The sequence below is a fragment of the Felis catus genome, chromosome B2 (assembly GCF_018350175.1).
Source record: "Felis catus isolate Fca126 chromosome B2, F.catus_Fca126_mat1.0, whole genome shotgun sequence".
Taxonomy (NCBI): domain Eukaryota; kingdom Metazoa; phylum Chordata; class Mammalia; order Carnivora; family Felidae; genus Felis; species Felis catus.
The window spans coordinates 104,458,294-104,470,129 of NC_058372.1; the positions used below are offsets into that span (position 1 = coordinate 104,458,294).

The 11,836-nt window shown below is 39.2% G+C and overlaps 1 long non-coding RNA gene across 1 annotated transcript; it reads left to right on the top strand.

Moving 5' to 3' along the window:
* Positions 1-3,335: 3,335 nt before the first annotated feature.
* On the top strand, positions 3,336-11,532 carry LOC123385520. The gene is made up of 2 exons (XR_006598201.1): positions 3,336-6,663; positions 9,308-11,532. It is a non-coding gene; the product is annotated as an uncharacterized LOC123385520 (long non-coding RNA).
* Positions 11,533-11,836: the final 304 nt, after the last annotated feature.

Sequence of the window (11,836 nt, forward strand, 5' to 3'; positions counted from 1 at the left end):
AGGGAAGCACAGAATCTGAAGCAGGATCCAGGCTCTGAGCTGTCAGCACAGGGCCCAACACGGTCTTGAACTCACGAGCTGTGAGATCATGGCCTGAGTCAAAGCTGCCCAACCAACCAACTCACCCAGGTGCCCCTAAGGGAAGTTTTTAATAATAATTATTATATTGTATAAAAATGCATTTTATAGTTTCCTTTTAGCTTTTTCCTTAGCCATTGTTTACCTATTCATGATGTACATGGAGACCAGTAGATACCCCTTATATGACTATTATAGTATAAAGACACTTAAGGAGTTGGCTAGAGTTACACACCAGGTGTGTTCCTTTAGCCTTTTGTCTTATCCCTGTCTTCAGGGATGCCAAATAAAAGTAACATTTAGCAATATTTGCTTCTGATGTATGGCACCAGCAAGAGCCACATTCAGGAACAGGAATCTGTGTCAAGAGGTAGGCTCTTGCTTCGGATTCTGTGTCTCCCTCTCTCTCTGCCCCTCCCCTGCTCCAGTTCTGTCTTTGTCTCTCTCTCAAAGATAAATAAACATTTAAAGAAAAAAAAAAAAAAGGTAGGCTCTGGCCCCATTGTTTTAGCATGTCTTCTAGCCCCAGACTGAAATGCCTGTAGGGGTGAGTTGAGGTGGGTGAGGCATGGGTAGCATGGGGCCTGATTCACCTCCTGTCTTAGTTACTTGGACAGATTCCTCCACTTCTCTGAGTATCAGTTTCCTCATTGGTAAAATAAGGGAATAGTCCATAGTACTTACTGAACATTATGTGCCAGGTACTGTTCTAACCACCTTACATGTAAAATCTGTTCCACCTTCACAACAACTCTGTGAGTGTGGAAGATCCAACACACACATACTCTCAATACCCCTACCCTGCTTTTTCCCCCTATCATCTTATAATCTTCAAATATATATATTTTAAAAATATTATATTGTTATTGTTCTGTAAGTCTCTTTGTTCTAGATGGTAAAAATAATGTCCCCAGGGTAGGAATTTCCACTGGTATACTTTTCGAACAGGGCCTGGCACTCAACGAATATACATTGGATGTTGAATAAATCAAGTATAGAGATTAAGTAATTTACTCATGCTCACAAAGCTAGTAAAAGGCAGACTTAGGAATTGAGCCCAGACTGTTTATCTCCAGAACCCGTGCTCTGGAGATATAACCCCCAGCAGCACTGTGTTATACTGCATAAAATTAGATAATTGATGGCTTCCAAAGCTATGGCTCATAATGCTGTTTCACATCAGTTATATCTGGTGCTTTAAAAAATACAGATCCCTACAGCTCCCCACTATCTTCCATCAAATACTCTGATTCCCCTTTAGTGGGTCTGGAGTCACTCCATTTCATCCCAAAATTCCCAAATGAACTAAATTTGCATCTGAGGTAGAGAATCAATGCTTGAAGTTTATCCCAGTAAATTTCTTAATATTATAAATCTCAGAAATTTATTCTGAAAGGAGCTCAGACTGAGGCTAAAAAACAAAACAAAACAAAACAGAAGGGCAAATGGAAGACAGTAAGACCAAAACCTGCTTCTGAGTTAGGTTCTTGTTCCGGCTCATGGTTGAGTTCATGGCTGAGTTTTATGGATCTTTCTGTAAAGACTTTCTAGCTAATCCTAAATGTTACATAGAATTGGCCTCTGATTCATAACTAGAGTTTTTCTGTTTTTTGTTTTTAACATGAGAGGTATTTTAATTTGAAATTGCTGTGAACTGGGGTGGGGAGGGTGCAAAAGAATGGAGAAGAAGCCCTGGCTGAGGTCAAACAGGAAGGAACCAGCTTGTCCACAGCTCCCTGGATCTCTGGCTTCCAAGATACTAGCTGCTCCTCTTGCACAAAGATGCTGGGCTCAGCTTCAAAGGGTCTGGAACTTGTCAGTCAGGGACTGCATGGCCACAAGTTGCTCTTTAAGGTCATCTATTTCTCTGTAACACGAGATACTGAGGACAGCCCTGTGCTCCAGATGGTTGCTGCTGCCTTTCCAGTCTTGGGGGGGGTCATCAAGCAGTTTTTGGTCCCCAGACAGTTCAGGCCCTCTGGGCAAGACGTCTCCATGGCTTAGGACCAAGGGCTGTGAGCTTCCTGGAACTTGGGGGGGGGGTGGTGCTCTGGTGTTGAGGTCACCACTCCTGCAGTGTCCACCATGCATGCATAAGCAAGATGGCCCTGGACTATGTGTTAGAAGTTGGCCCTTTGGGGCTGCATCTTTGACTGATAATGAACTAATAATAATCTATGTGATTTGAAATCAGTGGTTTCACAATTTAGTAATTTAACCATTTGCCTAAATGCTCTGTAGTATGTAGAATATGCTGTCTGTCCTAAATGTGAGACAGAAAACCATCAAAACCCTACAGGAGAAAACAAGACAACAATCTCTTTGACCTCAGCTGCAGCAACTTCTTACTTAACACGTCTCTGAAGGCAAGGGAATTAAAAGCAAAAATGAACTATTGGGACCTCATCAAGATAAAACACTCCTGCACTGCAAAGGAAACAGTCAACAAAACTAAAAGGCAACCGACAGAATGGGAGAAGATATTTGCAAATGACATATTGCATAAAGGGTTAGTATCCAAAATCTATAAAGACCTTACCAAACTCAACACCCAAAAAACAAATAATCCAGTGAAGAAATGGGCAGAAGGCATGAATGGACACTTTTCCAAAGAAGACATCCAAATGGCCAAAAAACACATGAAAAGATGCTCAGCATTGCTCATCATCAGGGAAATACAAATCAAAACCACAGTGAGGTACCACCTCACTGCTCAGAGTGGCTAAAATTAACAACTCAGGAAACAACAGATGCTAGTGAGGATATGGAGAAATGGGAACCCTCTTGCACTGTCAGTGGGAATACAAACTGGTGCAGCCATTCTGGAAAGCAGTGTGGAGGTTCCTCAAAAACTTAAACGTAAAATTACCCTGCAACCCAGCAATAGCACTACTAGGAATTTATCTAAAGGATACAGGAGTGCTGATTCATAGGGGCACATGTACCCCAATGTTTATAGCAACACTATCAACAATAGCCAAATTATGAAAAGAGCCCAAATGTCCATCAACTGATGAATGGATAAAGAAGATGTGATTTATGTATACAATGGAATACTACTTGGCAATGAGAAAGAATGAAATCTGGCCATTTGCAGCAATGTGGATGGAGCTGGAAGGTATTATGCTAAGTGAAATAAGCCAGTCAGAGAAGGACAGATATCATATGTTTTCACTCATATGTGGAAATTGAGAAACTTAGCAGAAGATCATGGGAGAAGGGAAGGAGGAAAAAATAGTTTCAAACAGAGAGGGAGGTAAACCATAAGAGACTCTTAAATACAGAGAACAAACGAGGGTGGATGGGGGCGGGTGGAGAGGGGGAAATTGGTGATGAGCATTTAGGAGGGCACTTGTTGGGATGAACACTGGGTGTTTTGTAAGCGATAAATCATGGGAATCTACTCCCAAAGTCAAGAGCACTGTATACACTATATGTTAGCTAACTTGACAATAAATTATATTTAAAATAATAATAATAATAAAATAAAATCAGTGGTTCCACAATTTAGTGATTTAACCATTTGTCTAAATGCTCTGTAGTATGTAGAATATACTGTATGTCTTGTGGAAAAGTAGCAGTAATAAGGAATGTTCTGATAGAAAATGTTATCCTTTTTATTAAAATAATAATTTCAAAATTATGCTTCTTTTTCAGATATCTGTGTCTAACAATAAATGGATAGATAGCCTGACCCTCTCTTGGAACTGGACTTTAGGAAATTTGTTTTTCATAGCTTTTAATTAATGATCCAAACTCTACTAGATAAGCAGAATTTTTAAAAAATACTTTTTGATGACTCATTATTCCTTCAAGTCATGAGATAATCTTTACCACAGCAATGCAATGGGACATGGTGCTAAATGACCTGAAACAACAGCTATCCCAGAAAGATGGTCTCTGGTTGTCCTGTAGGTGACTTCGAGATCCTAAAACTAATTATAGTAAAGAATATATTTAACAGATGTCCGTGAAATTGATTGAGAAACCGCCCCCCCTTTTAAAAAGTATAATACGCATACCTTAACTCATTTACTTCTAAAAAGTTCTGTGAGTTATGTTGGCATGGATTCTCCAAGAAGCAGATGCTAATTCAGGATTAAATGTACGAGAAATTTATTAGAGTAAAAGCCTGGGACAGGAAATGAGGAGGGAAAATGGGGAATATGAAATGTGAATCTGATCATATCCTGGTCCTCCTTAAAATCCTACAATGTCTTCTTATGGTCCTTAGATTATATATGGTCCTTAGATTATAGTGTCTTTAACATGGCCTGTAAGGCTCTGCATGATCTGGCCCTTACCTCACAGCCTCAACTTTTGATTGGTTCCACATCAGCTTCTTCACCCCAAACATGTTGGTGAACTCTTAGCTTCTTAAAAATGTCCTTCTCTTTCCTGTTCATAGGCCTTTGCACTTGACGTTCAGTTCCTCCCTTTTCATATAGCTAACTCCTACTCCTTCTTCTCATCTCAATTTAATCATGACTGTCCCTGACTCTCCAACAAGAGTCAGTAAGAGTTACCTTATGTATGAACTCAGCAGTCAGTAGATTTCCCTTACACTGCTTATCTCCAGCCCACAAAGGGATTTTCTTATATACAAGGAATACAGGTCCCAAAGCCATGTCTGCTGTTGGCCTTCCCAACTAATTCCACCATCATTTTGGTGTGAATTTATATCTTACTTAATCATCTTGCCAGTGGTAAGTGGGCAGATTTTCCTTAGTTTTTGGCCTGACTCTGAGGTAAGTGCAATAGCAGGCCTAATCAGGGAAATAAAGATATTTTGCCTATTTTCCCTGGACTGCTTTAATATCTGGGAACAAGTAACCTGCTGGGAGTTGGTGGTTTGGATTTATGGCTAGAATATTAGTTTGGGAGTCAAACTCAGGCTGTAATCCTAACTACACCCCTAATAGCTGTTTAGGTTGACTCTGTGAGTCTCAAGTTTTCATCAGTCGAAAGGACAGGGAAATCACGGCAGACATGGAAGAACACAGTTGCAGGGTCTGTAGCTGTGGAAATGTCAAGACACTGTGAAGATTGAGGATTACATACAGTGCCATATATATATATATATATATATATATATATATATATATATATATATCTCACAAAGAGAGTGTGGCTTTGTTGGACACCTGCCAATTTTTAACTCAATCAGCTTGAGCTCAAGTAAAGAACAGACTGATAATTTGACTATGCCCTTACATAGATGTTCACTGCCCTCCCCTTTCCTATCCCTGTCAATGGGTGGTGGATTCTAGGGGCCAGTATCATCCTTCTGAGGGTGCATGCAGTCCTTGTCTGCCTGACCTAAATTGTGGGTAATGAAGGCTCAGGCGATTGTGTGTGCTCTCCTACTTGTCTGCTTTTAAGTTTTCTCTAAATTTATTCCATTTCATGTTTGCACCGTGAGGCCATAATAACGAGTGCCCATGACCTCTTCGCATGACAGTTGGAGACCAAGTAGGGACAAGTACCACCTGTTCCAGTATTATGTGGTTTTGGAAGCAGCAGAGTTTAACTGCTCACCTAGGATGGGAAACAACCCTCTTGGGAGCAGGGGAGGTCACCTGAAAAAGTCTAGGGCCATGTGTTGCTATCCCAGAATCATGTTTAGTGGCATCAGAGGAGTCCTTCAGACACCAAAGCTCCCAAACTCACAAGTCACTGGAAAGAGGTAGATTTTTATGCAAAAGGAAAACCCAGAAGACTGAGACACTAGTTGCCTGATTTTTGCAAAGTCCCAAGGCCTCACTCTGTTATTTTACCAGGCCTAGGGTAAGGCCAAGCATGTTTTTGAAAATGTCTGTCACAAGTTGTGATGTGTCCCCCTGGGTAAGGACTGCTAGAATAAGCCATCACCAAAGTCCCATTAGCTTTTTAGTTCAAGAGGCAAGCTAAGTTGTAAACATACGGGTTTTCTCTCTTGTTTTCTTGGATAAATTGTATAAAATAATTTGTAATTTCTACCTTGCCTTCATCCCCAAATGTCTTGTACCTTTTATCATTTTCATAGAGCCTAGTGCCCTGTGTAGCAACTGGGGTAGGTAGATGGACTCCTGCAAAGGTAAGATGTTTATACAACTTTTGTTTGTTACATTCTGATGCTCTGATGTGTGTTGTGTAATTTCCTTCTGCCTTCTGTGTGAAGACCACGACACTCTGATTTACAATTCTGCCTTTTTACTTATTTTTTTAAAATGTTGATTTATTTCTTTTGAGAGAGAGAGCATGCATGCATGCGAGCAGGGAAGGGGCAGATAGAGAATCCCAAGCAGGCTCCACATGTCAGTATGGAGCCCGACATGGGACTTGCTCCCACAAACCGTGAAATCATGACCTGAGCTGAAATCAAGAGTTGAGTTCTTAACTGACTGAACCACCCAGGTGCCCCTCTGCCTTTTTAAATGTGTAACCCATTATAATTTACTGACTAACTTTGCAGCATGTATTCAGATATTTTCCTGACCCATTACTATAGTAACGGGGAGAGAGGCCTCATCCTGGAGGAGCTCAGAGGAGAGAAAGCAGAAGCCTGAGGAATAAGAGCCTACAGAGAAAAAAGGAAAATCTGAGGTAAGGGTTCCCTTCAGCTCTTTCTTTGAAAGAAAGACCTTTATGTTCGAAATATCATAGGGGCAACTTGTGCCAAGAGTGATGAAATCTTTTGGCAGTTACGGTGATCTTCATGTCAGTGCCCTTCTTTAGATCTTGCTGATAATATGTAAAGGGTGCCAACATAACCCTGTGTGACCATTGTCCCTCTTCGTTGCCGTGTATTTTCATCCAGTGCTGTGGCAGTAGGGATAGTTTAGCTGATGCTGCGGAGGCCAAATCCTGACTCACTACACTCCTAACTCCATGTCTCTTTTACTTGGCCAAGAACACTGTTATATTCTCTCTTCGTTTGTCAAATGTGAAGATTTTGGGTGCTCCCTAAAGCTTACTGCTGAGCTGCAGAGTATCAATTAGGAGGAAGACTTCATGGAAAGAAAAGTAAAATATATAGAAATCTGAATGAGGGAAATAACATGTAAGAGCAAAATGAAGCATAAAAATCACTCAAGAGGTGAAAAAATAAATACATGTTCCTAAATCCATTCCATTAGAACAGTCTATAAAGAGGGAAAGCCCAAATCAAAATGTTACCATAAACTTTGCAAAACGATTACAGTCAAGCAGTAGAGTTCATGACATTTCACGTTTACTAAACTGTAGCCTTGAGGCTGACGTTGGGGGTCACTTGTGTGATCTTCAAATATGCATGCCTTCTGGGGAAAATGGATGGGTTTCTGCAAAAGGGAAATTAATGGATTCTAAAAGGGTTTACAGTGTAGACAGTAAGGAAAGAAAAGAACAGGGAAAAGTCAGGGAAAGGTATCGTTAGCTGATAATAGTGCCATCCTTCTCCAAAACAGACTCCATTTTTCTCAGTTACTTAGTTACCCAGCACATCACAAAGAGTAATCGATTGGCCCTTAAGTACAAAAAGAGGTGAGTCAGAGACTTTGTGGGATTATTTCCTAGTAGAAAATTAAAATAAATGTTTCATGGATTTCTCCCTCTCTTCCATCACAAGGTGAACAAATACATAAGGAAGAGGAGGATTAGGTTAACAGACAAGGTTGAAATGAGTTTTTGAGCTCTCAGACATGACCTTTGGAGGGTCTGAACCCTGAGAACCTGAACCATTATCATTTTGGGGTTTCAGAAAAGCTAGAGTTGAAGGAGGATGGATTTTCTTGTCAGGATCTCAGGCAAATGATTTGCTAGAACCACAGCTGGCATCCAAGGGATAGAACATTGGGATTTTAAGGTATTTGGAGTTTAAGACTTCAAAGCATTATAATAATAGTTGACTCCAAAATGTTCCCTTTAAATATTCTGTTATCAATGGGCCCATTATTGCTATATGCTTACTACTTCATTGGCCATTTTTACATATCTTTTAGAAAATGCCTTATTGTAGGAATTAAAAGCAAAAATGAACTATTAGGACCTCATCAAGATAAAAAAAACTTCTGTACTGAAAAAGAAACAATTAACAAAACTAAAAGGCAACTAATGAATGGAATGGGAAAAGATATCTGCAAATGACATATCACATAAAGGGTTAGTATCCAAAACTTATAAAGAACTTAAGAAACTCAACACCCAAAAAACAAATAATCCAGTGAAGAAATGGGCAGAAGACATGAATAGACGCTTTCCCAAAGACGACATCCAAATGGCCAACAGACACCTGAAAAGATGTTCAATGTCACTCCTCATTAGGGAAATACAAATCAAAACCACACTGAGACACCACCTCACACCGCTCAGAGTGGCTAAAATTAACAACTCAGGAAACAACAGATGCTGGCGAGGATATGGAGAAATCGGAACCCTCTTGCACTGTTGGTGGGAATGCAAACTGGTGCAGCTGCTCTGGAAACAGTGTGGTGATTCCTCAAAAAATTAAAAATAGGTTACAGGAGTGCTGATTCATAGGGGCACATGTACCCCAATGTTTATAGCAGCAGTTTCAACAATAGCCAAATTATGGAAAGAGCCTAAATGTCCATCAACTGATGAATGGATAAAGAAGATGTGGTTTACATATACAATGGAATACTACTTGGCATTGAGAAAGAATGAAATCTGGCCATTTGCAACAATGTGGATGGAACTGGGAGGTATTATGCTGAGTGAAATAAGTCAGAGAAAGACAGAGATCATATGTTTTCACTCGTATATGGGTCTTGAGAAACTTAACAGAAGACTATTGGAGAAGGCAAGGGGAAAAAAAAACCAGTTACAGAGGAGGGAGGCAAAGCATAAGAGACTCTTAAATACAGAGAACAAACTGAGGGTTGATGGGGGATGGGATGAGGAGGAAGGGGAAATGGGTGATGGGCATTTAGGAGGGCACTTGTTGGGATGAGCACTGGGTGTTGTATATAAGCTATGAACCATGGGAATCTACCCCAAAAACCAAGAGCACACTTTACACACTGTATATTAGCCAATTTGACAATAAATTATATTTAAAAAAAAAAGAAAATGCCTTATTGTATATTTTATCTGCCTAACTTTGCGAGCAGTTAAAACCATTAAGTGTGTTACTACAGAAGTTACAGTCTTACACAAGTAAACTTACAGATGCAACTGCTAAACATCAAACCTTTAATTGCCATTCTCGCTGCTTTTAATACAAGTTCAGCTCTGTTCCTCTGCACAGGGCACGTCTACCACAGAGGCCAGAGCAGCACATCAAAGCCAGAAGTACACAGAGTCATCAGAGTTCAGATTTTTTCCTGCTGCCCTGTGGAGGGGTCAAGAACATGAACATCCTCAATTGTTAGAGCAGGAGGAAATATTAGTCCCATCAACAGAACCAAACAGGAAACACCAAATGGGCATTTCTTCTATTTATTTTGTGACCGGTAGGAAAGATGTTTATTTCTTTCAACCAAATTTGTTGGTAAAGCGTAAAAATCATATAAGATGTAGTCATTTTCATTTCAAGATTTAATGCTGCTTTCCAGTTATTTTTACTTACTACAATTTCTGCAGTACTACGTTCTTAGGATGTTGGGATTCTACCATATCTGAAGTAATTTTTTTCTTTTTTAAACTGTGAACCAGAAGCTTGACATTTGCTGCAGCCTATTAAGATTCACGTTATGATTCACCCCAAATTTAATTACATTTCTCAGAACATTTTCTTTCCAGATCCGGAAGGATGCACATTTATTGAACAGCATGACTTCTCCTCCCTTCAATTTGCGATAAGGGGCTAAACGTGTCAGATAAGGCCAGGAAATACCTCAAATGGTACTTCTGAGGTTTGTCTGCCTTAGCAAAATTTTTAATCTTGGTATATCAGTTGGTTATCCACTCCATGACATTAGAACAAGTTCTTTTACTGCACTGCCAGTGATGGCAGATAAACAAAAATGACGCACATTGTAATGATTTAACAAGCCTAGTGCAGGAGCAAAAGTGAATGTAATTTGTATTTTTAATGAATATTTCCAGAAATAAATCAACAAACCACTTCATTATTCTTGTAATTACTTGGCATCTCTTAATTCCAGAAGACTCTTTGGCCTGCTTGTTAGAAGAAAATGAATGTTTCTTTTCAGCTTCCCTCATTATTTTTCTCATCCGGACAGAGGTATACCAAGGATGGGACGGTGGCAGGGGTCTACCCCCACTAGTATAGGCGGTAAAGGAGTGCATTGTGTGCAGAAAATTTTAAAGGAATAAAATAAAATAATAGTAAAAGTCTGTCTGCTTATATTAATACTATGCACTGACAATTCTAAGCAATGCCAGTGATACTACTCGTGTCTGAAAAAGCAGTCTTCTGTAGGCTTAAGTTCTAAACACCTGGTGCACTTACTGAAATGTAATAATACATATGTAAGTTGAAAATTACCATGTTTTTAAAGTTTGCTTATTTTGAGAGACAGCATGTGCAAGCCGGGGAGGGGCAGAGAGAGAGGGAGAGAATCCCAAGCATGCTCCACTGGCAGCACGGAGCCTGATGTGGGGTTTGATCCCATGAACTGTGAGAACATGACCTGAACTGAAATCAAGAGTTGGACGCTTAACCGACTGAGCCACCCAGGTGCCCTTACCTTTTCTATTACTTATTCTTCAATAAACATTGTATTCTATATGGAAGTAATTCCAACTCCCCTACAGGTGAACTCAGCTACACTTTTATCTCAAGAATAAGCAACCAACTTCTGTTTTTTATTTTCATAATCACTCTGGTATAATTGTTTATTTTGAATCTGTGTTTAAACTCAGGATTACACAGTACATAGGGTTAGAGGTATGAACTGAACCTGAAGGAAGCTCAAATAATTTACAAACATTACAAGCTGTAGGGGAATTTTACCAAATATAATAGAAATTTATGATGAAATTTCTGGTGAAGGTGTTTTAGTGGAAATTTTCAACTGCAGAAACATTTGAAACACGTGAACCCCAGAGAACAAAGACTTGGACAATTTCTTGAATTTACTATGAAATGGGATTTTTATGAATCTCAACAACCTTATTTGAAAGCTTTCTATTTCTATATCTCTCTTCATGTGAGAGAAACATATGAAATTAAAATAAGTAAAAAGGGTTCTTCAATCAACTATTAGTGTGGATGGATTGACAGACCAGGTATATACTATATACTGATTCTATTGACCATGAATATATGAAGATCAGTTTGACAGTAATACCATTGACAAATTTGTGGAAGTGAACTTTCAAAGCCAGAAACCACAATAGAAATATTCATCACCATGGCAGACCAATATGTAGGTATAAATATTTTTCTCCTGTTTTAAAAAAATTAATGTACTTTAAAAGTATTAAAACTGTATTTCTTGCATTTTATTAATTTTTTACTAGCTCTGTTTTATATGTAAAATTTAGTAAAGGAAAATTGTCACTGCATTGCTTTTCTGGATGTAATCATTGTTACTTATTTCATTTCATTATTATTGCTGAAAAAACTGAAAAAAATTTTTTAAATATTTATTTATTTTTGAGAGAGAGAGAGGGAGGGAGAGACAGAGAGAGGGAAACACAGACTCTGAAGCAGGCTTCAGGCTCTGAGATATCAGCACAGAGCCTGATGTAGGGCTTGAACTCACAGACCAAGAGATCATGACCTGAGCTGAAGTCAGAGGCTTAACTGACTGAGCCACCCAGACACCCCAAAAATTCTTAATGTCAGCTAACCCAACAATATGTACAA